General features: G+C 46.2%; 67 non-coding genes across 67 annotated transcripts; all 67 read right to left on the bottom strand.

Annotated features, from left to right (window-relative positions):
* Nucleotides 1-152: 152 nt before the first annotated feature.
* Nucleotides 153-226, bottom strand: TRNAP-CGG (transfer RNA proline (anticodon CGG)). Its single transcript has one exon. It is a non-coding gene; the product is annotated as a tRNA-Pro (tRNA).
* A 409-nt stretch (nucleotides 227-635) lies between these two features.
* On the bottom strand, nucleotides 636-707 carry TRNAP-CGG (transfer RNA proline (anticodon CGG)). The gene has a single exon. It is a non-coding gene; the product is annotated as a tRNA-Pro (tRNA).
* Nucleotides 708-796: 89 nt separating this feature from the next.
* TRNAP-AGG (transfer RNA proline (anticodon AGG)) lies at nucleotides 797-868 on the bottom strand. Its single transcript has one exon. It is a non-coding gene; the product is annotated as a tRNA-Pro (tRNA).
* An 88-nt stretch (nucleotides 869-956) lies between these two features.
* TRNAP-AGG (transfer RNA proline (anticodon AGG)) lies at nucleotides 957-1,028 on the bottom strand. Its single transcript has one exon. It is a non-coding gene; the product is annotated as a tRNA-Pro (tRNA).
* Nucleotides 1,029-1,116: 88 nt separating this feature from the next.
* On the bottom strand, nucleotides 1,117-1,188 carry TRNAP-UGG (transfer RNA proline (anticodon UGG)). The gene has a single exon. It is a non-coding gene; the product is annotated as a tRNA-Pro (tRNA).
* Nucleotides 1,189-1,276: 88 nt separating this feature from the next.
* Nucleotides 1,277-1,348, bottom strand: TRNAP-CGG (transfer RNA proline (anticodon CGG)). The gene has a single exon. It is a non-coding gene; the product is annotated as a tRNA-Pro (tRNA).
* An 89-nt stretch (nucleotides 1,349-1,437) lies between these two features.
* Nucleotides 1,438-1,509, bottom strand: TRNAP-CGG (transfer RNA proline (anticodon CGG)). Its single transcript has one exon. It is a non-coding gene; the product is annotated as a tRNA-Pro (tRNA).
* Nucleotides 1,510-1,756: 247 nt separating this feature from the next.
* On the bottom strand, nucleotides 1,757-1,830 carry TRNAP-AGG (transfer RNA proline (anticodon AGG)). The gene has a single exon. It is a non-coding gene; the product is annotated as a tRNA-Pro (tRNA).
* A 249-nt stretch (nucleotides 1,831-2,079) lies between these two features.
* On the bottom strand, nucleotides 2,080-2,151 carry TRNAP-CGG (transfer RNA proline (anticodon CGG)). The gene has a single exon. It is a non-coding gene; the product is annotated as a tRNA-Pro (tRNA).
* A 409-nt stretch (nucleotides 2,152-2,560) lies between these two features.
* Nucleotides 2,561-2,632, bottom strand: TRNAP-AGG (transfer RNA proline (anticodon AGG)). Its single transcript has one exon. It is a non-coding gene; the product is annotated as a tRNA-Pro (tRNA).
* Nucleotides 2,633-2,720: 88 nt separating this feature from the next.
* On the bottom strand, nucleotides 2,721-2,792 carry TRNAP-UGG (transfer RNA proline (anticodon UGG)). The gene has a single exon. It is a non-coding gene; the product is annotated as a tRNA-Pro (tRNA).
* Nucleotides 2,793-2,880: 88 nt separating this feature from the next.
* On the bottom strand, nucleotides 2,881-2,952 carry TRNAP-UGG (transfer RNA proline (anticodon UGG)). The gene has a single exon. It is a non-coding gene; the product is annotated as a tRNA-Pro (tRNA).
* Nucleotides 2,953-3,040: 88 nt separating this feature from the next.
* TRNAP-CGG (transfer RNA proline (anticodon CGG)) lies at nucleotides 3,041-3,112 on the bottom strand. The gene has a single exon. It is a non-coding gene; the product is annotated as a tRNA-Pro (tRNA).
* Nucleotides 3,113-3,201: 89 nt separating this feature from the next.
* On the bottom strand, nucleotides 3,202-3,273 carry TRNAP-CGG (transfer RNA proline (anticodon CGG)). Its single transcript has one exon. It is a non-coding gene; the product is annotated as a tRNA-Pro (tRNA).
* A 247-nt stretch (nucleotides 3,274-3,520) lies between these two features.
* Nucleotides 3,521-3,594, bottom strand: TRNAP-AGG (transfer RNA proline (anticodon AGG)). The gene has a single exon. It is a non-coding gene; the product is annotated as a tRNA-Pro (tRNA).
* Nucleotides 3,595-3,683: 89 nt separating this feature from the next.
* Nucleotides 3,684-3,755, bottom strand: TRNAP-CGG (transfer RNA proline (anticodon CGG)). The gene has a single exon. It is a non-coding gene; the product is annotated as a tRNA-Pro (tRNA).
* A 407-nt stretch (nucleotides 3,756-4,162) lies between these two features.
* TRNAP-CGG (transfer RNA proline (anticodon CGG)) lies at nucleotides 4,163-4,236 on the bottom strand. The gene has a single exon. It is a non-coding gene; the product is annotated as a tRNA-Pro (tRNA).
* Nucleotides 4,237-4,645: 409 nt separating this feature from the next.
* On the bottom strand, nucleotides 4,646-4,717 carry TRNAP-CGG (transfer RNA proline (anticodon CGG)). The gene has a single exon. It is a non-coding gene; the product is annotated as a tRNA-Pro (tRNA).
* An 89-nt stretch (nucleotides 4,718-4,806) lies between these two features.
* TRNAP-AGG (transfer RNA proline (anticodon AGG)) lies at nucleotides 4,807-4,878 on the bottom strand. The gene has a single exon. It is a non-coding gene; the product is annotated as a tRNA-Pro (tRNA).
* An 88-nt stretch (nucleotides 4,879-4,966) lies between these two features.
* Nucleotides 4,967-5,038, bottom strand: TRNAP-AGG (transfer RNA proline (anticodon AGG)). The gene has a single exon. It is a non-coding gene; the product is annotated as a tRNA-Pro (tRNA).
* An 88-nt stretch (nucleotides 5,039-5,126) lies between these two features.
* Nucleotides 5,127-5,198, bottom strand: TRNAP-UGG (transfer RNA proline (anticodon UGG)). Its single transcript has one exon. It is a non-coding gene; the product is annotated as a tRNA-Pro (tRNA).
* An 88-nt stretch (nucleotides 5,199-5,286) lies between these two features.
* Nucleotides 5,287-5,358, bottom strand: TRNAP-CGG (transfer RNA proline (anticodon CGG)). The gene has a single exon. It is a non-coding gene; the product is annotated as a tRNA-Pro (tRNA).
* An 89-nt stretch (nucleotides 5,359-5,447) lies between these two features.
* Nucleotides 5,448-5,519, bottom strand: TRNAP-CGG (transfer RNA proline (anticodon CGG)). The gene has a single exon. It is a non-coding gene; the product is annotated as a tRNA-Pro (tRNA).
* Nucleotides 5,520-5,766: 247 nt separating this feature from the next.
* Nucleotides 5,767-5,840, bottom strand: TRNAP-AGG (transfer RNA proline (anticodon AGG)). The gene has a single exon. It is a non-coding gene; the product is annotated as a tRNA-Pro (tRNA).
* A 249-nt stretch (nucleotides 5,841-6,089) lies between these two features.
* On the bottom strand, nucleotides 6,090-6,161 carry TRNAP-UGG (transfer RNA proline (anticodon UGG)). Its single transcript has one exon. It is a non-coding gene; the product is annotated as a tRNA-Pro (tRNA).
* Nucleotides 6,162-6,249: 88 nt separating this feature from the next.
* TRNAP-CGG (transfer RNA proline (anticodon CGG)) lies at nucleotides 6,250-6,321 on the bottom strand. Its single transcript has one exon. It is a non-coding gene; the product is annotated as a tRNA-Pro (tRNA).
* A 249-nt stretch (nucleotides 6,322-6,570) lies between these two features.
* Nucleotides 6,571-6,642, bottom strand: TRNAP-CGG (transfer RNA proline (anticodon CGG)). Its single transcript has one exon. It is a non-coding gene; the product is annotated as a tRNA-Pro (tRNA).
* Nucleotides 6,643-6,730: 88 nt separating this feature from the next.
* Nucleotides 6,731-6,802, bottom strand: TRNAP-CGG (transfer RNA proline (anticodon CGG)). Its single transcript has one exon. It is a non-coding gene; the product is annotated as a tRNA-Pro (tRNA).
* An 89-nt stretch (nucleotides 6,803-6,891) lies between these two features.
* TRNAP-UGG (transfer RNA proline (anticodon UGG)) lies at nucleotides 6,892-6,963 on the bottom strand. The gene has a single exon. It is a non-coding gene; the product is annotated as a tRNA-Pro (tRNA).
* A 568-nt stretch (nucleotides 6,964-7,531) lies between these two features.
* Nucleotides 7,532-7,605, bottom strand: TRNAP-AGG (transfer RNA proline (anticodon AGG)). Its single transcript has one exon. It is a non-coding gene; the product is annotated as a tRNA-Pro (tRNA).
* Nucleotides 7,606-7,694: 89 nt separating this feature from the next.
* Nucleotides 7,695-7,766, bottom strand: TRNAP-UGG (transfer RNA proline (anticodon UGG)). Its single transcript has one exon. It is a non-coding gene; the product is annotated as a tRNA-Pro (tRNA).
* A 248-nt stretch (nucleotides 7,767-8,014) lies between these two features.
* TRNAP-UGG (transfer RNA proline (anticodon UGG)) lies at nucleotides 8,015-8,086 on the bottom strand. Its single transcript has one exon. It is a non-coding gene; the product is annotated as a tRNA-Pro (tRNA).
* A 249-nt stretch (nucleotides 8,087-8,335) lies between these two features.
* TRNAP-CGG (transfer RNA proline (anticodon CGG)) lies at nucleotides 8,336-8,407 on the bottom strand. Its single transcript has one exon. It is a non-coding gene; the product is annotated as a tRNA-Pro (tRNA).
* Nucleotides 8,408-8,654: 247 nt separating this feature from the next.
* TRNAP-AGG (transfer RNA proline (anticodon AGG)) lies at nucleotides 8,655-8,728 on the bottom strand. The gene has a single exon. It is a non-coding gene; the product is annotated as a tRNA-Pro (tRNA).
* An 89-nt stretch (nucleotides 8,729-8,817) lies between these two features.
* TRNAP-UGG (transfer RNA proline (anticodon UGG)) lies at nucleotides 8,818-8,889 on the bottom strand. Its single transcript has one exon. It is a non-coding gene; the product is annotated as a tRNA-Pro (tRNA).
* An 88-nt stretch (nucleotides 8,890-8,977) lies between these two features.
* Nucleotides 8,978-9,049, bottom strand: TRNAP-CGG (transfer RNA proline (anticodon CGG)). The gene has a single exon. It is a non-coding gene; the product is annotated as a tRNA-Pro (tRNA).
* An 89-nt stretch (nucleotides 9,050-9,138) lies between these two features.
* Nucleotides 9,139-9,210, bottom strand: TRNAP-UGG (transfer RNA proline (anticodon UGG)). Its single transcript has one exon. It is a non-coding gene; the product is annotated as a tRNA-Pro (tRNA).
* A 249-nt stretch (nucleotides 9,211-9,459) lies between these two features.
* On the bottom strand, nucleotides 9,460-9,531 carry TRNAP-CGG (transfer RNA proline (anticodon CGG)). The gene has a single exon. It is a non-coding gene; the product is annotated as a tRNA-Pro (tRNA).
* A 247-nt stretch (nucleotides 9,532-9,778) lies between these two features.
* Nucleotides 9,779-9,852, bottom strand: TRNAP-AGG (transfer RNA proline (anticodon AGG)). The gene has a single exon. It is a non-coding gene; the product is annotated as a tRNA-Pro (tRNA).
* An 89-nt stretch (nucleotides 9,853-9,941) lies between these two features.
* Nucleotides 9,942-10,013, bottom strand: TRNAP-UGG (transfer RNA proline (anticodon UGG)). The gene has a single exon. It is a non-coding gene; the product is annotated as a tRNA-Pro (tRNA).
* An 88-nt stretch (nucleotides 10,014-10,101) lies between these two features.
* On the bottom strand, nucleotides 10,102-10,173 carry TRNAP-UGG (transfer RNA proline (anticodon UGG)). Its single transcript has one exon. It is a non-coding gene; the product is annotated as a tRNA-Pro (tRNA).
* An 86-nt stretch (nucleotides 10,174-10,259) lies between these two features.
* Nucleotides 10,260-10,333, bottom strand: TRNAP-CGG (transfer RNA proline (anticodon CGG)). The gene has a single exon. It is a non-coding gene; the product is annotated as a tRNA-Pro (tRNA).
* A 247-nt stretch (nucleotides 10,334-10,580) lies between these two features.
* TRNAP-CGG (transfer RNA proline (anticodon CGG)) lies at nucleotides 10,581-10,654 on the bottom strand. Its single transcript has one exon. It is a non-coding gene; the product is annotated as a tRNA-Pro (tRNA).
* Nucleotides 10,655-11,063: 409 nt separating this feature from the next.
* TRNAP-CGG (transfer RNA proline (anticodon CGG)) lies at nucleotides 11,064-11,135 on the bottom strand. The gene has a single exon. It is a non-coding gene; the product is annotated as a tRNA-Pro (tRNA).
* Nucleotides 11,136-11,224: 89 nt separating this feature from the next.
* TRNAP-UGG (transfer RNA proline (anticodon UGG)) lies at nucleotides 11,225-11,296 on the bottom strand. The gene has a single exon. It is a non-coding gene; the product is annotated as a tRNA-Pro (tRNA).
* An 88-nt stretch (nucleotides 11,297-11,384) lies between these two features.
* TRNAP-CGG (transfer RNA proline (anticodon CGG)) lies at nucleotides 11,385-11,456 on the bottom strand. Its single transcript has one exon. It is a non-coding gene; the product is annotated as a tRNA-Pro (tRNA).
* Nucleotides 11,457-11,545: 89 nt separating this feature from the next.
* TRNAP-UGG (transfer RNA proline (anticodon UGG)) lies at nucleotides 11,546-11,617 on the bottom strand. The gene has a single exon. It is a non-coding gene; the product is annotated as a tRNA-Pro (tRNA).
* A 249-nt stretch (nucleotides 11,618-11,866) lies between these two features.
* Nucleotides 11,867-11,938, bottom strand: TRNAP-UGG (transfer RNA proline (anticodon UGG)). The gene has a single exon. It is a non-coding gene; the product is annotated as a tRNA-Pro (tRNA).
* Nucleotides 11,939-12,344: 406 nt separating this feature from the next.
* Nucleotides 12,345-12,418, bottom strand: TRNAP-AGG (transfer RNA proline (anticodon AGG)). The gene has a single exon. It is a non-coding gene; the product is annotated as a tRNA-Pro (tRNA).
* An 89-nt stretch (nucleotides 12,419-12,507) lies between these two features.
* On the bottom strand, nucleotides 12,508-12,579 carry TRNAP-UGG (transfer RNA proline (anticodon UGG)). The gene has a single exon. It is a non-coding gene; the product is annotated as a tRNA-Pro (tRNA).
* Nucleotides 12,580-12,825: 246 nt separating this feature from the next.
* Nucleotides 12,826-12,899, bottom strand: TRNAP-CGG (transfer RNA proline (anticodon CGG)). Its single transcript has one exon. It is a non-coding gene; the product is annotated as a tRNA-Pro (tRNA).
* A 249-nt stretch (nucleotides 12,900-13,148) lies between these two features.
* TRNAP-CGG (transfer RNA proline (anticodon CGG)) lies at nucleotides 13,149-13,220 on the bottom strand. Its single transcript has one exon. It is a non-coding gene; the product is annotated as a tRNA-Pro (tRNA).
* A 406-nt stretch (nucleotides 13,221-13,626) lies between these two features.
* On the bottom strand, nucleotides 13,627-13,700 carry TRNAP-AGG (transfer RNA proline (anticodon AGG)). The gene has a single exon. It is a non-coding gene; the product is annotated as a tRNA-Pro (tRNA).
* An 89-nt stretch (nucleotides 13,701-13,789) lies between these two features.
* Nucleotides 13,790-13,861, bottom strand: TRNAP-CGG (transfer RNA proline (anticodon CGG)). Its single transcript has one exon. It is a non-coding gene; the product is annotated as a tRNA-Pro (tRNA).
* Nucleotides 13,862-14,107: 246 nt separating this feature from the next.
* Nucleotides 14,108-14,181, bottom strand: TRNAP-CGG (transfer RNA proline (anticodon CGG)). Its single transcript has one exon. It is a non-coding gene; the product is annotated as a tRNA-Pro (tRNA).
* Nucleotides 14,182-14,428: 247 nt separating this feature from the next.
* Nucleotides 14,429-14,502, bottom strand: TRNAP-CGG (transfer RNA proline (anticodon CGG)). The gene has a single exon. It is a non-coding gene; the product is annotated as a tRNA-Pro (tRNA).
* A 409-nt stretch (nucleotides 14,503-14,911) lies between these two features.
* Nucleotides 14,912-14,983, bottom strand: TRNAP-CGG (transfer RNA proline (anticodon CGG)). Its single transcript has one exon. It is a non-coding gene; the product is annotated as a tRNA-Pro (tRNA).
* An 89-nt stretch (nucleotides 14,984-15,072) lies between these two features.
* Nucleotides 15,073-15,144, bottom strand: TRNAP-UGG (transfer RNA proline (anticodon UGG)). Its single transcript has one exon. It is a non-coding gene; the product is annotated as a tRNA-Pro (tRNA).
* Nucleotides 15,145-15,232: 88 nt separating this feature from the next.
* Nucleotides 15,233-15,304, bottom strand: TRNAP-CGG (transfer RNA proline (anticodon CGG)). The gene has a single exon. It is a non-coding gene; the product is annotated as a tRNA-Pro (tRNA).
* An 89-nt stretch (nucleotides 15,305-15,393) lies between these two features.
* TRNAP-UGG (transfer RNA proline (anticodon UGG)) lies at nucleotides 15,394-15,465 on the bottom strand. Its single transcript has one exon. It is a non-coding gene; the product is annotated as a tRNA-Pro (tRNA).
* An 88-nt stretch (nucleotides 15,466-15,553) lies between these two features.
* Nucleotides 15,554-15,625, bottom strand: TRNAP-AGG (transfer RNA proline (anticodon AGG)). Its single transcript has one exon. It is a non-coding gene; the product is annotated as a tRNA-Pro (tRNA).
* Nucleotides 15,626-16,031: 406 nt separating this feature from the next.
* On the bottom strand, nucleotides 16,032-16,105 carry TRNAP-AGG (transfer RNA proline (anticodon AGG)). Its single transcript has one exon. It is a non-coding gene; the product is annotated as a tRNA-Pro (tRNA).
* A 407-nt stretch (nucleotides 16,106-16,512) lies between these two features.
* On the bottom strand, nucleotides 16,513-16,586 carry TRNAP-CGG (transfer RNA proline (anticodon CGG)). Its single transcript has one exon. It is a non-coding gene; the product is annotated as a tRNA-Pro (tRNA).
* A 249-nt stretch (nucleotides 16,587-16,835) lies between these two features.
* TRNAP-CGG (transfer RNA proline (anticodon CGG)) lies at nucleotides 16,836-16,907 on the bottom strand. The gene has a single exon. It is a non-coding gene; the product is annotated as a tRNA-Pro (tRNA).
* A 406-nt stretch (nucleotides 16,908-17,313) lies between these two features.
* TRNAP-AGG (transfer RNA proline (anticodon AGG)) lies at nucleotides 17,314-17,387 on the bottom strand. Its single transcript has one exon. It is a non-coding gene; the product is annotated as a tRNA-Pro (tRNA).
* Nucleotides 17,388-17,476: 89 nt separating this feature from the next.
* Nucleotides 17,477-17,548, bottom strand: TRNAP-CGG (transfer RNA proline (anticodon CGG)). The gene has a single exon. It is a non-coding gene; the product is annotated as a tRNA-Pro (tRNA).
* Nucleotides 17,549-17,794: 246 nt separating this feature from the next.
* On the bottom strand, nucleotides 17,795-17,868 carry TRNAP-CGG (transfer RNA proline (anticodon CGG)). The gene has a single exon. It is a non-coding gene; the product is annotated as a tRNA-Pro (tRNA).
* Between the last annotated feature and the right edge of the window lie 136 nt (nucleotides 17,869-18,004).

Here is an 18,004-nt window from a genome sequence, read left to right as displayed (position 1 = left end):
GTCCGGGATTTGACCCCGGGACCACTCGCACCCAAAGCGAGAATCATACCCCTAGACCAACGGACCATGTATGAAATAAAACATGCTCAACTCATAGGCCTACCCTGTAGTTAGTTGCATTTAAATAGTCACTAAATTACCTCTGCAAAAACTCGGGTCCGTCCGGGATTTGAACCCGGGACCACTCACACCCGAAGCGAGTATCATACCCCTAGACCAACGGACGAAGTATGACACTGAAACATGCTCATCTCGTAGTCCTACAATTTAACTCGTAGCATTTGAATAGTCACCAAATTACTTCTGCAAAAACTCGGGTCCGTCCGGGATTTGAACCCGGGACCACTCGCACCCAAAGCGAGTATCATACCCCTAAACCAACGGACGAAATATGAACCTGAAACATGCTCAACTCGTAGTCCTACTATTTAACTAGTTACATTTAAATAGTCACCAAATTACTTCTGCAAAACTCGGGTCCGTCCGGGATTTGAACCCGGGACCACTCACACCCGAAGCGAGTAACATACCCCAAAACCAACGGATCATGTATGACAGCGAGACATTCTCAACTCGTAGTCCTACAATTTAACTAGTTGCATTTAAATAGTCACCAAATTACTTCTGCAAACCTCGGGTCCGTCCAGGATTTGAACCCGGGACCACTCACACCCGAAGCGAGTATCATACCCCTAGACCAACGGACCATGTATGACACTGAAACATGCTCAACTCGTAGTCCTACAATTTAACTCGTTGCATTTGAATAGTCACCAAATTACTTCTGCAAAAACTCGGGTCCGTCCGGGATTTGAACCCGGGACCACTCGCACCCTAAGCGAGTACCATACCCCTAGCCCAACGGACCATGTATGAAATATAACATGCTCAACTCATAGGCCTACCCTGTAGTTAGTTGCATTTAAATTGTCACTAAATTACCTCTGCAAAAACTCGGGTCCGTCCGGGATTTGAACCCGGGACCACTCGCACCCTAAGCGAGTACCATACCCCTAGCCCAACGGACCATGTATGAAATATAACATGCTCAACTCATAGGCCTACCCTGTAGTTAGTTGCATTTAAATAGTCACTAAATTACCTCTGCAAAAACTCGGGTCCGTCCGGGAATTGAACCCGGGACCACTCACACCCAAAGCGAGTATCATACCCCTAGACCAACGGACCATGTATGAAATAAAACATGCTCAACTCATAGGCCTACCCTGTAGTTAGTTGCATTTAAATAGTCACTAAATTACCTCTGCAAAAACTCGGGTCCGTCCGGGAATTGAACCCGGGACCACTCACACCCGAAGCGAGTATCATACCCCTAGACCAACGGACCATGTATGACACTGAAACATGCTCATCTCGTAGGCCTACAATATAACTAGTTGCATTTAAATAGTCACTAAATTACCTCTGCAAAAACTCGGGTCCGTCCGGGATTTGAACCCGGGACCACTCACACCCGAAACGAGTATCATACCCCTAGACCAACGGACCATGTATGACACTGAAACATGCTCAACTCGTAGGCCTACAATATAAATAGTTGCATTTAAATAGTCACTAAATTACCTCTGCAAAAACTCGGGTCCGTCCGGGATTTCAACCCGGGACCACTCACACCCGAAGCGAGTATCATACCCCTAGACCAACGGACGAAGTATGACACTGAAACATGCTCAGCTCGTATTCCTACAATTTAACTAGTTACATTTAAATAGTCACCAAATTACTTCTGCAAAACTCGGGTCCGTCCGGGATTTGAACCCGGGACCACTCGCACCCTAAGCGAGTATCATACCCCTAGACCAACGGACGAAGTATGACACTGAAACATGCTCAACTCGTAATCCTACTATTTAACTAGTTACATTTAAATAGTCACCAAATTACTTCTGCAAAACTCGGGTCCGTCCGGGATTTGAACCCGGGACCACTCACACCCGAAGCGAGTAACATACCCCAAAACCAACGGATCATGTATGACAGCGAGACATTCTCAACTCGTAGTCCTACAATTTAACTAGTTGCATTTAAATAGTCACCAAATTACTTCTGCAAAAACTCGGGTCCGTCCGGGATTTGAACCCGGGACCACTCACACCCGAAGCGAATACCATACCCCTAGACCAACGGACCATGTATGACACTGAAACATGCTACACTTGTAGGCCTACAATATAACTCGTTGCATTTAAATAGTCACCAAATTACTTCTGCAAAACTCGGGTCCGTCCGGGATTTGAACCCGGGACTACTCACACCCGAAGCGAGTATCATACCCCTAAACCAACGGACGAAATATGACCCTAAAACATGCTCAACTCGTAGTCCTACTATTTAACTAGTTACATTTAAATAGTCACCAAATTACTTCTGCAAAACTCGGGTCCGTCCGGAATTTGAACCCGGGACCACTCACACTCGAAGCGAGTATCATACTCCTAGACCAACGGACCATGTATGACACTGAAACATGCTCAACTCGTAGTCCTACAATTTAACTCGTTGCATTTGAATAGTCACCAAATTACTTCTGCAAAAACTCGGGTCCGTCCGGGATTTGAACCCGGGACCACTCGCACCCTAAGCGAGTACCATACCCCTAGCCCAACGGACCATGTATGAAATATAACATGCTCAACTCATAGGCCTACTCTGTAGTTAGTTGCATTTAAATAGTCACTAAATTACCTCTGCAAAAACTCGGGTCCGTCCGGGATTTGAACCCGGGACCACTCGCACCCAAAGCGAGTATCATACCCCTAGACCAACGGACCATGTATGAAATAGAACATGCTCAACTCATAGGCCTACCCTGTAGTTAGTTGCATTTAAATAGTCACTAAATTACCTCTGCAAAAACTCGGGTCCGTCCGGGATTTGAACCCGGGACCACTCACACCCAAAGCGAGTATCATACCCCTAGACCAACGGACCATGTATGAAATAAAACATGCTCAACTCATAGGCCTACCCTGTAGTTAGTTGCATTTAAATAGTCACTAAATTACCTCTGCAAAAACTCGGGTCCGTCCGGGAATTGAACCCGGGACCACTCACACCCGAAGCGAGTATCATACCCCTAGACCAACGGACCATGTATAACACGGAAACATGCTCAACTCGTAGGCCTACAATATAAATAGTTGCATTTAAATAGTCACTAAATTACCTCTGCAAAAACTCGGGTCCGTCCGGGATTTGAACCCGGGACCACTCACACCCGAAACGAGTATCATACCCCTAGACCAACGGACCATGTATGACACTGAAACATGCTCAACTCGTAGGCCTACAATATAACTAGTTGCATTTAAATAGTCACTAAATTACCTCTGCAAAAACTCGGGTCCGTCCGGGATTTCAACCCGGGACCACTCACACCCGAAGCGAGTATCATACCCCTAGACCAACGGACGAAGTATGACACTGAAACATGCTCAGCTCGTATTCCTACAATTTAACTAGTTACATTTAAATAGTCACCAAATTACTTCTGCAAAACTCGGGTCCGTCCGGGATTTGAACCCGGGACCACTCGCACCCTAAGCGAGTATCATACCCCTAGACCAACGGACGAAGTATGACACTGAAACATACTCATCTCGTAGTCCTACAATTTAACTCGTAGCATTTGAATAGTCACCATATTACTTCTGCAAAAACTCGGGTCCGTCCGGGATTTGAACCCGGGACCACTCACACCCGAAGCGAATACCATACCCCTAGACCAACGGACCATGTATGACACTGAAACATGCTACACTTGTAGGCCTACAATATAACTCGTTGCATTTAAATAGTCACCAAATTTCTTCTGCAAAACTCGGGTCCGTCCGGGATTTGAACCCGGGACTACTCACACCCGAAGCGAGTATCATACCCCTAAACCAACGGACGAAATATGACCCTAAAACATGCTCAACTCGTAGTCCTACTATTTAACTAGTTACATTTAAATAGTCACCAAATTACTTCTGCAAAAACACGGGTCCGTCCGGGATTTGACCCCGGGACCACTCGCACCCAAAGCGAGAATCATACCCCTAGACCAACGGACCATGTATGAAATAAAACATGCTCAACTCATAGGCCTACCCTGTAGTTAGTTGCATTTAAATAGTCACTAAATTACCTCTGCAAAAACTCGGGTCCGTCCGGGATTTGAACCCGGGACCACTCACACCCGAAGCGAGTATCATACCCCTAGACCAACGGACGAAGTATGACACTGAAACATGCTCATCTCGTAGTCCTACAATTTAACTCGTAGCATTTGAATAGTCACCAAATTACTTCTGCAAAAACTCGGGTCCGTCCGGGATTTGAACCCGGGACCACTCGCACCCAAAGCGAGTATCATACCCCTAAACCAACGGACGAAATATGAACCTGAAACATGCTCAACTCGTAGTCCTACTATTTAACTAGTTACATTTAAATAGTCACCAAATTACTTCTGCAAAACTCGGGTCCGCCCGGGATTTGAACCCGGGACCACTCACACCCGAAGCGAGTAACATACCCCTAAACCAACGGATCATGTATGACAGCGAGACATTCTCAACTCGTAGTCCTACAATTTAACTAGTTGCATTTAAATAGTCACCAAATTACTTCTGCAAACCTCGGGTCCGTCCAGGATTTGAACCCGGGACCACTCACACCCGAAGCGAGTATCATACCCCTAGACCAACGGACCATGTATGACACTGAAACATGCTCAACTCGTAGTCCTACAATTTAACTCGTTGCATTTGAATAGTCACCAAATTACTTCTGCAAAAACTCGGGTCCGTCCGGGATTTGAACCCGGGACCACTCGCACCCTAAGCGAGTACCATACCCCTAGCCCAACGGACCATGTATGAAATATAACATGCTCAACTCATAGGCCTACCCTGTAGTTAGTTGCATTTAAATTGTCACTAAATTACCTCTGCAAAAACTCGGGTCCGTCCGGGATTTGAACCCGGGACCACTCGCACCCTAAGCGAGTACCATACCCCTAGCCCAACGGACCATGTATGAAATATAACATGCTCAACTCATAGGCCTACCCTGTAGTTAGTTGCATTTAAATAGTCACTAAATTACCTCTGCAAAAACTCGGGTCCGTCCGGGAATTGAACCCGGGACCACTCACACCCAAAGCGAGTATCATACCCCTAGACCAACGGACCATGTATGAAATAAAACATGCTCAACTCATAGGCCTACCCTGTAGTTAGTTGCATTTAAATAGTCACTAAATTACCTCTGCAAAAACTCGGGTCCGTCCGGGAATTGAACCCGGGACCACTCACACCCGAAGCGAGTATCATACCCCTAGACCAACGGACCATGTATGACACTGAAACATGCTCAACTCGTAGGCCTACAATATAACTAGTTGCATTTAAATAGTCACTAAATTACCTCTGCAAAAACTCGGGTCCGTCCGGGATTTGAACCCGGGACCACTCACACCCGAAACGAGTATCATACCCCTAGACCAACGGACCATGTATGACACTGAAACATGCTCAACTCGTAGGCCTACAATATAAATAGTTGCATTTAAATAGTCACTAAATTACCTCTGCAAAAACTCGGGTCCGTCCGGGATTTCAACCCGGGACCACTCACACCCGAAGCGAGTATCATACCCCTAGACCAACGGACGAAGTATGACACTGAAACATGCTCAGCTCGTATTCCTACAATTTAACTAGTTACATTTAAATAGTCACCAAATTACTTCTGCAAAACTCGGGTCCGTCCGGGATTTGAACCCGGGACCACTCGCACCCTAAGCGAGTATCATACCCCTAGACCAACGGACGAAGTATGACACTGAAACATGCTCATCTCGTAGTCCTACCATTTAACTCGTAGCATTTGAATAGTCACCATATTACTTCTGCAAAAACTCGGGTCCGTCCGGGATTTGAACCCGGGACCACACGCACCCAAAGCGAGTATCATACCCCTAGACCAACGGACCATGTATGAAATAGAACATGCTCAACTCATAGGCCTACCCTGTATTTAGTTGCATTTAAATAGTCACTAAATTACCTCTGCAAAAACTCGGGTCCGTCCGGGATTTGAACCCGGGACCACTCACACCCAAAGCGAGTATCATACCCCTAGACCAACGGACCATGTATGAAATAAGACATGCTCAACTCATAGGCCTACCCTGTAGTTAGTTGCATTTAAATAGTCACTAAATTACCTCTGCAAAAACTCGGGTCCGTCCGGGATTTGAACCCGGGACCACTCACACCCGAAGCGAGTATCATACCCCTAGGCCAACGGACCATGTATGACACTGAAACATGCTCAACTCGTAGGCCTACAATATAACTAGTTGCATTTAAATACTCACTAAATTACCTCTGCAAAAACTCGGGTCCGTCCGGGAATTGAACCCGGGACCACGCACACCCAAAGCGAGTATCATACCCCTAGACCAACGGACCATGTATGAAATAAAACATGCTCAACTCATAGGCCTACCCTGTAGTTAGTTGCATTTAAATAGTCACTAAATTACCTCTGCAAAAACTCGGGTCCGTCCGGGATTTGAACCCGGGACCACTCACACCCGAAGCGAGTATCATACCCCTAGACCAACGGACCATGTAAGAAATAAAACATGCTCAACTCATAGGCCTACCCTGTAGTTAGTTGCATTTAAATAGTCACTAAATTACCTCTGCAAAAACTCGGGTCCGTCCGGGATTTGAACCCGGGACCACTCACACCCGATGCGAGTATCATACCCCTAGACCAACGGACCATGTATGACACTGAAACATGCTCAACTCGTAGGCCTACAATATAACTAGTTGCATTTAAATAGTCACTAAATTACCTCTGCAAAAACTCGGGTCCGTCCGGGAATTGAACCCGGGACCACTCACACCCAAAGCGAGTATCATACCCCTAGACCAACGGACCATGTATGAAATAAAACATGCTCAACTCATAGGCCTACCCTGTAGTTAGTTGCATTTAAATAGTCACTAAATTACCTCTGCAAAAACTCGGGTCGGTCCGGGATTTGAACCCGGGACCACTCGCACCCTAAGCGAGTATCATACCCCTAGACCAACGGACGAAGTATGACACTGAAACATGCTCATCTCGTAGTCCTACAATTTAACTCGTAGCATTTGAATAGTCACTAAATTACCTCTGCAAAAACTCGGGTCCGTCCGGGATTTGAACCCGGGACCACTCACACCCGAAGCGAGGTTCATACCCCTAGACCAACGGACCATGTATGACACTGAAACATGCTCAACTCGTAGGCCTACAATATAACTAGTTGCATTTAAATAGTCACTAAATTACCTCTGCAAAAACTCGGGTCCGTCCGGGAAATGAACCCGGGACCACGCACACCCAAAGCGAGTATCATACCCCTAGACCAACGGACCATGTATGAAATAAAACATGCTCAACTCATAGGCCTACCCTGTAGTTAGTTGCATTTAAATAGTCACTAAATTACCTCTGCAAAAACTCGGGTCCGTCCGGGATTTGAACCCGGGACCACTCGCACCCTAAGCGAGTATCATACCCCTAGACCAACGGACGAAGTATGACACTGAAACATGCTCATCTCGTAGTCCTACAATTTAACTCGTATCATTTGAATAGTCACCAAATTACTTCTGCAAAAACTCGGGTCCGTCCGGGATTTGAACCCGGGACCACTCGCACCCAAAGCGAGTATCATACCCCTAGACCAACGGACCATGTTTGAAATAGAACATGCTCAACTCATAGGCCTACCCTGTAGTTAGTTGCATTTAAATAGTCACTAAATTACCTCTGCAAAAACTCGGGTCCGTCCGGGATTTGAACCCGGGACCACTCACACCCGATGCGAGTATCATACCCCTAGACCAATTACCATGTATGACACTGAAACATGCTCAACTCGTAGGCCTACAATATAACTAGTTGCATTTAAATAGTCACTAAATTACCTCTGCAAAAACTCGGGTCCGTCCGGGAATTGAACCCGGGACCACTCACACCCAAAGCGAGTATCATACCCCTAGACCAACGGACCATGTATGAAATAAAACATGCTCAACTCATAGGCCTACCCTGTAGTTAGTTGCATTTAAATAGTCACTAAATTACCTCTGCAAAAACTCGGGTCGGTTCGGGATTTGAACCCGGGACCACTCGCACCCTAAGCGAGTATCATACCCCTAGACCAACGGACGAAGTATGACACTGAAACATGCTCATCTCGTAGTCCTACAATTTAACTCGTAGCATTTGAATAGTCACTAAATTACCTCTGCAAAAACTCGGGTCCGTCCGGGATTTGAACCCGGGACCACTCACACCCGAAGCGAGTATCATACCCCTAGACCAACGGACCATGTATGACACTGAAACATGCTCAACTCGTAGGCCTACAATATAACTAGTTGCATTTAAATAGTCACTAAATTACCTCTGCAAAAACTCGGGTCCGTCCGGGAATTGAACCCGGGACCACGCACACCCAAAGCGAGTATCATACCCCTAGACCAACGGACCATGTATGAAATAAAACATGCTCAACTCATAGGCCTACACTGTAGTTAGTTGCATTTAAATAGTCACTAAATTACCTCTGCAAAAACTCGGGTCCGTCCGGGATTTGAACCCGGGACCACTCGCACCCTAAGCGAGTATCATACCCCTAGACCAACGGACGAAGTATGACACTGAAACATGCTCATCTCGTAGTCCTACAATTTAACTCGTAGCATTTGAATAGTCACCAAATTACTTCTGCAAAAACTCGGGTCCGTTCGGGATTTGAACCCGGGACCACTCGCACCCAAAGCGAGTATCATACCCCTAGACCAACGGACCATGTTTGAAATAGAACATGCTCAACTCATAGGCCTACCCTGTAGTTAGTTGCATTTAAATAGTCACTAAATTACCTCTGCAAAAACTCGGGTCCGTCCGGGATTTGAACCCGGGACCACTCACACCCGATGCGAGTATCATACCCCTAGACCAACGGACCATGTATGACACTGAAACATGCTCAACTCGTAGGCCTACAATATAACTAGTTGCATTTAAATAGTCACTAAATTACCTCTGCAAAAACTCGGGTCCGTCCGGGAATTGAACCCGGGACCACTCACACCCAAAGCGAGTATCATACCCCTAGACCAACGGACCATGTATGAAATAAAACATGCTCAACTCATAGGCCTACCCTGTAGTTAGTTGCATTTAAATAGTCACTAAATTACCTCTGCAAAAACTCGGGTCGGTCCGGGATTTGAACCCGGGACCACTCGCACCCTAAGCGAGTATCATACCCCTAGACCAACGGACGAAGTATGACACTGAAACATGCTCATCTCGTAGTCCTACAATTTAACTCGTAGCATTTGAATAGTCACTAAATTACCTCTGCAAAAACTCGGGTCCGTCCGGGATTTGAACCCGGGACCACTCACACCCGAAGCGAGTATCATACCCCTAGACCAACGGACCATGTATGACACTGAAACATGCTCAACTCGTAGGCCTACAATATAACTAGTTGCATTTAAATAGTCACTAAATTACCTCTGCAAAAACTCGGGTCCGTCCGGGAATTGAACCCGGGACCACGCACACCCAAAGCGAGTATCATACCCCTAGACCAACGGACCATGTATGAAATAAAACATGCTCAACTCATAGGCCTACACTGTAGTTAGTTGCATTTAAATAGTCACTAAATTACCTCTGCAAAAACTCGGGTCCGTCCGGGATTTGAACCCGGGACCACTCGCACCCTAGGCGAGTATCATACCCCTAGACCAACGGACGAAGTATGACACTGAAACATGCTCATCTCGTAGTCCTACAATTTAACTCGTAGCATTTGAATAGTCACCAAATTACTTCTGCAAAAACTCGGGTCCGTTCGGGATTTGAACCCGGGACCACTCGCACCCAAAGCGAGTATCATACCCCTAGACCAACGGACCATGTTTGAAATAGAACATGCTCAACTCATAGGCCTACCCTGTAGTTAGTTGCATTTAAATAGTCACTAAATTACCTCTGCAAAAACTCGGGTCCGTCCGGGATTTGAACCCGGGACCACTCACACCCAAAGCGAGTATCATACCCCTAGACCAACGGACCATGTATGAAATAAAACATGCTCAACTCATAGGCCTACCCTGTAGTTAGTTGCATTTAAATAGTCACTAAATTACCTCTGCAAAAACTCGGGTCCGTCCGGGATTTGAACCCGGGACCACTCACACCCGAAGCGAGTATCATACCCCTAGACCAACGGACGAAGTATGACACTGAAACAGGCTCAGCTCGTAGTCCTTTAATTTAACTAGTTACATTTAAATAGTCACCAAATTACTTCTGCAAAAACACGGGTCCGTCCGGGATTTGACCCCGGGACCACTCGCACCCAAAGCGAGAATCATACCCCTAGACCAACGGACCATGTATGAAATAAAACATGCTCAACTCATAGGCCTACCCTGTAGTTAGTTGCATTTAAATAGTCACTAAATTACCTCTGCAAAAACTCGGGTCCGTCCGGGATTTGAACCCGGGACCACTCACACCCGAAGCGAGTATCATACCCCTAGACCAACGGACGAAGTATGACACTGAAACATGCTCATCTCGTAGTCCTACAATTTAACTCGTAGCATTTGAATAGTCACCAAATTACTTCTGCAAAAACTCGGGTCCGTCCGGGATTTGAACCCGGGACCACTCGCACCCAAAGCGAGTATCATACCCCTAAACCAACGGACGAAATATGACACTGAAACATGCTCAACTCGTAGTCCTACTATTTAACTAGTTACATTTAAATAGTCACCAAATTACTTCTGCAAAACTCGGGTCCGTCCGGGATTTGAACCCGGGACCACTCACACCCGAAGCGAGTAACATACCCCAAAACCAACGGATCATGTATGACAGCGAGACATTCTCAACTCGTAGTCCTACAATTTAACTAGTTGCATTTAAATAGTCACCAAATTACTTCTGCAAACCTCGGGTCCGTCCAGGATTTGAACCCAGGACCACTCACACCCGAAGCGAGTATCATACCCCTAGACCAACGGACCATGTATGACACTGAAACATGCTCAACTCGTAGTCCTACAATTTAACTCGTTGCATTTGAATAGTCACCAAATTACTTCTGCAAAAACTCGGGTCCGTCCGGGATTTGAACCCGGGACCACTCGCACCCAAAGCGAGTATCATACCCCTAGACCAACGGACCATGTAAGAAATAAAACATGCTCAACTCATAGGCCTACCCTGTAGTTAGTTGCATTTAAATAGTCACTAAATTACCTCTGCAAAAACTCGGGTCCGTCCGGGATTTGAACCCGGGACCACTCACACCCGAGGCGAGTATCATACCCCTTGACCAACGGACCATGTATGACACTGAAACATGCTCAACTCGTAGGCCTACAATATAACTAGTTGCATTTAAATAGTCACTAAATTACCTCTGCAAAAACTCGGGTCCGTCCGGGAATTGAACCCGGGACCACTCACACCCAAAGCGAGTATCATACCCCTAGACCAACGGACCATGTATGAAATAAAACATGCTCAACTCATAGGCCTACCCTGTAGTTAGTTGCATTTAAATAGTCACTAAATTACCTCTGCAAAAACTCGGGTCGGTCCGGGATTTGAACCCGGGACCACTCGCACCCTAAGCGAGTATCATACCCCTAGACCAACGGACGAAGTATGACACTGAAACATGCTCATCTCGTAGTCCTACAATTTAACTCGTAGCATTTGAATAGTCACCAAATTACTTCTGCAAAAACTCGGGTCCGTCCGGGATTTGAACCCGGGACCACTCGCACCCAAAGCGAGTATCATACCCCTAGACCAACGGACCATGTATGAAATAGAACATGCTCAACTCATAGGCCTACCCTGTAGTTAGTTGCATTTAAATAGTCACTAAATTACCTCTGCAAAAACTCGGGTTCGTCCGGGATTTGAACCCGGGACCACTCACACCCAAAGCGAGTATCATACCCCTAGACCAACGGACCATGTATGAAATAAAACATGCTCAACTCATAGGCCTACCCTGTAGTTAGTTGCATTTAAATAGTCACTAAATTACCTCTGCAAAAACTCGGGTCCGTCCGGTATTTGAACCCGGGACCACTCACACCCGAAGCGATTATCATACCCCTAGACCAACGGACGAAGTATGAAACTGAAACATGCTCAGCTCGTAGTCCTACAATTTAACTAGTTACATTTAAATAGTCACCAAATTACTTCTGCAAAACTCGGGTCCGTCCGGGATTTGAACCCGGGACCACTCGCACCCTAAGCGAGTATCATACCCCTAGACCAACGGACGAAGTATGACACTGAAACATGCTCATCTCGTAGTCCTACAATTTAACTCGTAGCATTTGAATAGTCACCAAATTACTTCTGCAAAAACTCGGGTCCGTCCGGGATTTGAACCCGGGACCACTCGCACCCAAAGCGAGTATCATACCCCTAGACCAACGGACCATGTTTGAAATAGAACATGCTCAACTCATAGGCCTACCCTGTAGTTAGTTGAATTTAAATAGTCACTAAATTACCTCTGCAAAAACTCTTGTCCGTCCGGGATTTGAACCCGGGACCACTCACACCCAAAGCGAGTATCATGCCCCTAGACCAACGGACCATGTATGAAATAAAACATGCTCAACTCATAGGCCTACCCTGTAGTTAGTTGCATTTAAATAGTCACTAAACTACCTCTGCAAAAACTCGGGTCCGTCCGGGATTTGAACCCGGGACCACTCACACCCGAAGCGAGTATCATACCCCTAGACCAACGGACGAAGTATGACACTGAAACATGCTCAGCTCGTAGTCCTACAATTTAACTAGTTACATTTAAATAGTGACCAAATTACTTCTGCAAAAACACGGGTCCGTCCGGGATTTGACCCCGGGACCACTCGCACCCAAAGCGAGAATCATACCCCTAGACCAACGTACCATGTATGAAATAAAACATGCTCAACTCATAGGCCTACCCTGTAGTTAGTTGCATTTAAATAGTCACTAAATTACCTCTGCAAAAACTCGGGTCCGTCCGGGATTTGAACCCGGGACCACTCACACCCGAAGCGAGTAACATACCCCTAGACCAACGGACCATGTATGAAATAGAACATGCTCAACTCATAGGCCTACCCTGTAGTTAGTTGCATTTAAATAGTCACTAAATTACCTCTGCAAAAACTCGGGTCCGTCCGAGATTTGAACCCGGGACCACTCACACCCAAAGCGAGTATCATACCCCTAGACCAACGGACCATGTATGAAATAAAACATGCTCAACTCATAGGCCTACCCTGTAGTTAGTTGCATTTAAATAGTCACTAAATTACCTCTGCAAAAACTCGGGTCCGTCCGGTATTTGAACCCGGGACCACTCACACCCGAAGCGAGTATCATACCCCTAGACCAACGGACGAAGTATGAAACTGAAACATGCTCAGCTCGTAGTCCTACAATTTAACTAGTTACATTTAAATAGTCACCAAATTACTTCTGCAAAACTCGGGTCCGTCCGGGATTTGAACCCGGGACCACTCGCACCCTAAGCAAGTATCATACCCCTAGACCAACGGACGAAGTATGACACTGAAACATGCTCATCTCGTAGTCCTACAATTTAACTCGTAGCATTTGAAAAGTCACCAAATTACTTCTGCAAAAACTCGGGTCCGTCCGGGATTTGAACCCGGGACCACTCACACCCGAAGCGAGTAACATACCCCTAGACCAACGGACCATGTATGAAATAGAACATGCTCAACTCATAGGCCTACCCTGTAGTTAGTTGCATTTAAATAGTCACTAAATTACCTCTGCAAAAACTCGGGTCCGTCCGAGATTTGAACCCGGGACCACTCACACCCAAAGCGAGTATCATACCCCTAGACCAACGGACCATGTATGAAATAAAACATGCTCAACTCATAGGCCTACCCTGTAGTTAGTTGCATTTAAATAGTCACTAAATTACCTCTGCAAAAACTCGGGTCCGTCCGGGATTTGAACCCGGGACCACTCACACCCGAAGCGAGTATCATACCCCTAGACCAACGGACGAAGTATGACACTGAAACATTCTCAGCTCGTAGTCCTACAATTTAACTAGTTACATTTAAATAGTCACCAAATTACTTCTGCAAAAACACGGGTCCGTCCGGGATTTGACCCCGGGACCACTCGCACCCAAAGCGAGAATCATACCCCTAGACCAACGGACCATGTATGAAATAAAACATGCTCAACTCATAGGCCTACTCTGTAGTTAGTTGCATTTAAATAGTCACTAAATTACCTCTGCAAAAACTCGGGTCCGTCCGGGATTTGAACCCGGGACCACTCACACCCGAAGCGAGTATCATACCCCTAGACCAACGGACGAAGTATGACACTGAAACATGCTCATCTCGTAGTCCTACAATTTAACTCGTAGCATTTGAATAGTCACCAAATTACTTCTGCAAAAACTCGGGTCCGTCCGGGATTTGAACCCGGGACCACTCGCACCCAAAGCGAGTATCATACCCCTAAACCAACGGACGAAATATGACACTGAAACATGCTCAACTCGTAGTCCTACTATTTAACTAGTTACATTTAAATAGTCACCAAATTACTTCTGCAAAACTCGAGTCCGTCCGGGATTTGACCCCGGGACCACTCACACCCGAAGCGAGTAACATACCCCAAAACCAACGGATCATGTATGACAGCGAGACATTCTCAACTCGTAGTCCTACAATTTAACTAGTTGCATTTAAATAGTCACCAAATTACTTCTGCAAACCTCGGGTCCGTCCAGGATTTGAACCCGGGACCACTCACACCCGAAGCGAGTATCATACCCCTAGACCAACGGACCATGTATGACACTGAAACATGCTCAACTCCTAGTCCTACAATTTAACTCGTTGCATTTGAATAGTCACCAAATTACTTCTGCAAAAACTCGGGTCCGTCCGGGATTTGAACCCGGGACCACTCGCACCCAAAGCGAGTATCATACCCCTAGACCAACGGACCATGTAAGAAATAAAACATGCTCAACTCATAGGCCTACCCTGTAGTTAGTTGCATTTAAATAGTCACTAAATTACCTCTGCAAAAACTCGGGTCCGTCCGGGATTTGAACCCGGGACCACTCACACCCGAGGCGAGTATCATACCCCTTGACCAACGGACCATGTATGACACTGAAACATGCTCAACTCGTAGGCCTACAATATAACTAGTTGCATTTAAATAGTCACTAAATTACCTCTGCAAAAACTCGGGTCCGTCCGGGAATTGAACCCGGGACCACTCACACCCAAAGCGAGTATCATACCCCTAGACCAACGGACCATGTATGAAATAAAACATGCTCAACTCATAGGCCTACCCTGTAGTTAGTTGCATTTAAATAGTCACTAAATTACCTCTGCAAAAACTCGGGTCGGTCCGGGATTTGAACCCGGGACCACTCGCACCCTAAGCGAGTATCATACCCCTAGACCAACGGACCATGTAAGAAATAAAACATGCTCAACTCATAGGCCTACCCTGTAGTTAGTTTAATTTAAATAGTCACTAAATTACCTCTGCAAAAACTCGGGTCCGTCCGGGATTTGAACACGGGACCACTCACACCCAAAGCGAGTATCATACCCCTAGACCAACGGACCATGTATGAAATAAAACATGCTCAACTCATAGGCCTACCCTGTAGTTAGTTGCATTTAAATAGTCACTAAATTACCTCTGCAAAAACTCGGGTCCGTCCGGTATTTGAACCCGGGACCACTCACACCCGAAGCGAGTATCATACCCCTAGACCAACGGACGAAGTATGACACTGAAACATGCTCAGCTCGTAGTCCTACAATTTAACTAGTTACATTTAAATAGTCACCAAATTACTTCTGCAAAACTCGGGTCCGTCCGGGATTTGAACCCGGGACCACTCGCACCCTAAGCGAGTATCATACCCCTAGACCAACGGACGAAGTATGATACTGAAACATGCTCATCTCGTAATCCTACAATTTAACTCGTAGCATTTGAATAGTCACCAAATTACTTCTGCAAAAACTCGGGTCCGTCCGGGATTTGAACCCGGGACCACTCGCACCCAAAGCGAGTAACATACCCCTAGACCAACGGACCATGTTTGAAATAGAACATGCTCAACTCATAGGCCTACCCTGTAGTTAGTTGCATTTAAATAGTCACTAAATTACCTCTGCAAAAACTCTTGTCCGTCCGGGATTTGAACCCGGGACCACTCACACCCAAAGCGAGTATCATACCCCTAGACCAACGGACCATGTATGAAATAAAACATGCTCAACTCATAGGCCTACCCTGTAGTTAGTTGCATTTAAATAGTCACTAAATTACCTCTGCAAAAACTCGGGTCCGTCCGGGATTTGAACCCGGGACCACTCACACCCGAAGCGAGAATCATACCCCTAGACCAACGGACGAAGTATGACACTGAAACATGCTCAGCTCGTAGTCCTACAATTTAACTAGTTACATTTAAATAGTGACCAAATTACTTCTGCAAAAACACGGGTCCGTCCGGGATTTGACCCCGGGACCACTCGCACCCAAAGCGAGAATCATACCCCTAGACCAACGTACCATGTATGAAATAAAACATGCTCAACTCATAGGCCTACCCTGTAGTTAGTTACATTTAAATAGTCACTAAATTACCTCTGCAAAAACTCGGGTCCGTCCGGGATTTGAACCCGGGACCACTCACACCCGAAGCGAGTAACATACCCCTAGACCAACGGACCATGTATGAAATAGAACATGCTCAACTCATAGGCCTACCCTGTAGTTAGTTGCATTTAAATAGTCACTAAATTACCTCTGCAAAAACTCGGGTCCGTCCGAGATTTGAACCCGGGACCACTCACACCCAAAGCGAGTATCATACCCCTAGACCAACGGACCATGTATGAAATAAAACATGCTCAACTCATAGGCCTACCCTGTAGTTAGTTGCATTTAAATAGTCACTAAATTACCTCTGCAAAAACTCGGGTCCGTCCGGTATTTGAACCCGGGACCACTCACACCCGAAGCGAGTATCATACCCCTAGACCAACGGACGAAGTATGAAACTGAAACATGCTCAGCTCGTAGTCCTACAATTTAACTAGTTACATTTAAATAGTCACCAAATTACTTCTGCAAAACTCGGGTCCGTCCGGGATTTGAACCCGGGACCACTCGCACCCTAAGCGAGTATCATACCCCTAGACCAACGGACGAAGTATGACACTGAAACATGCTCATCTCGTAGTCCTACAATTTAACTCGTAGCATTTGAAAAGTCACCAAATTACTTCTGCAAAAACTCGGGTCCGTCCGGGATTTGAACCCGGGACCACTCACACCCGAAGCGAGTAACATACCCCTAGACCAACGGACCATGTATGAAATAGAACATGCTCAACTCATAGGCCTACCCTGTAGTTAGTTGCATTTAAATAGTCACTAAATTACCTCTGCAAAAACTCGGGTCCGTCCGAGATTTGAACCCGGGACCACTCACACCCAAAGCGAGTATCATACCCCTAGACCAACGGACCATGTATGAAATAAAACATGCTCAACTCATAGGCCTACCCTGTAGTTAGTTGCATTTAAATAGTCACTAAATTACCTCTGCAAAAACTCGGGTCCGTCCGGGATTTGAACCCGGGACCACTCACACCCGAAGCGAGTATCATACCCCTAGACCAACGGACGAAGTATGACACTGAAACATGCTCAGCTCGTAATCCTACAATTTAACTAGTTACATTTAAATAGTCACCAAATTACTTCTGCAAAAACACGGGTCCGTCCGGGATTTGACCCCGGGACCACTCGCACCCAAAGCGAG

The sequence above is a fragment of the Phalangium opilio genome, unplaced genomic scaffold, assembly GCF_054372755.1.
Source record: "Phalangium opilio isolate 3A_F unplaced genomic scaffold, DU_Popi_V2 ptg000094l_1, whole genome shotgun sequence".
Classification (NCBI taxonomy): domain Eukaryota; kingdom Metazoa; phylum Arthropoda; class Arachnida; order Opiliones; family Phalangiidae; genus Phalangium; species Phalangium opilio.
This window is presented reverse-complemented; position numbering and strand designations above follow the sequence as displayed.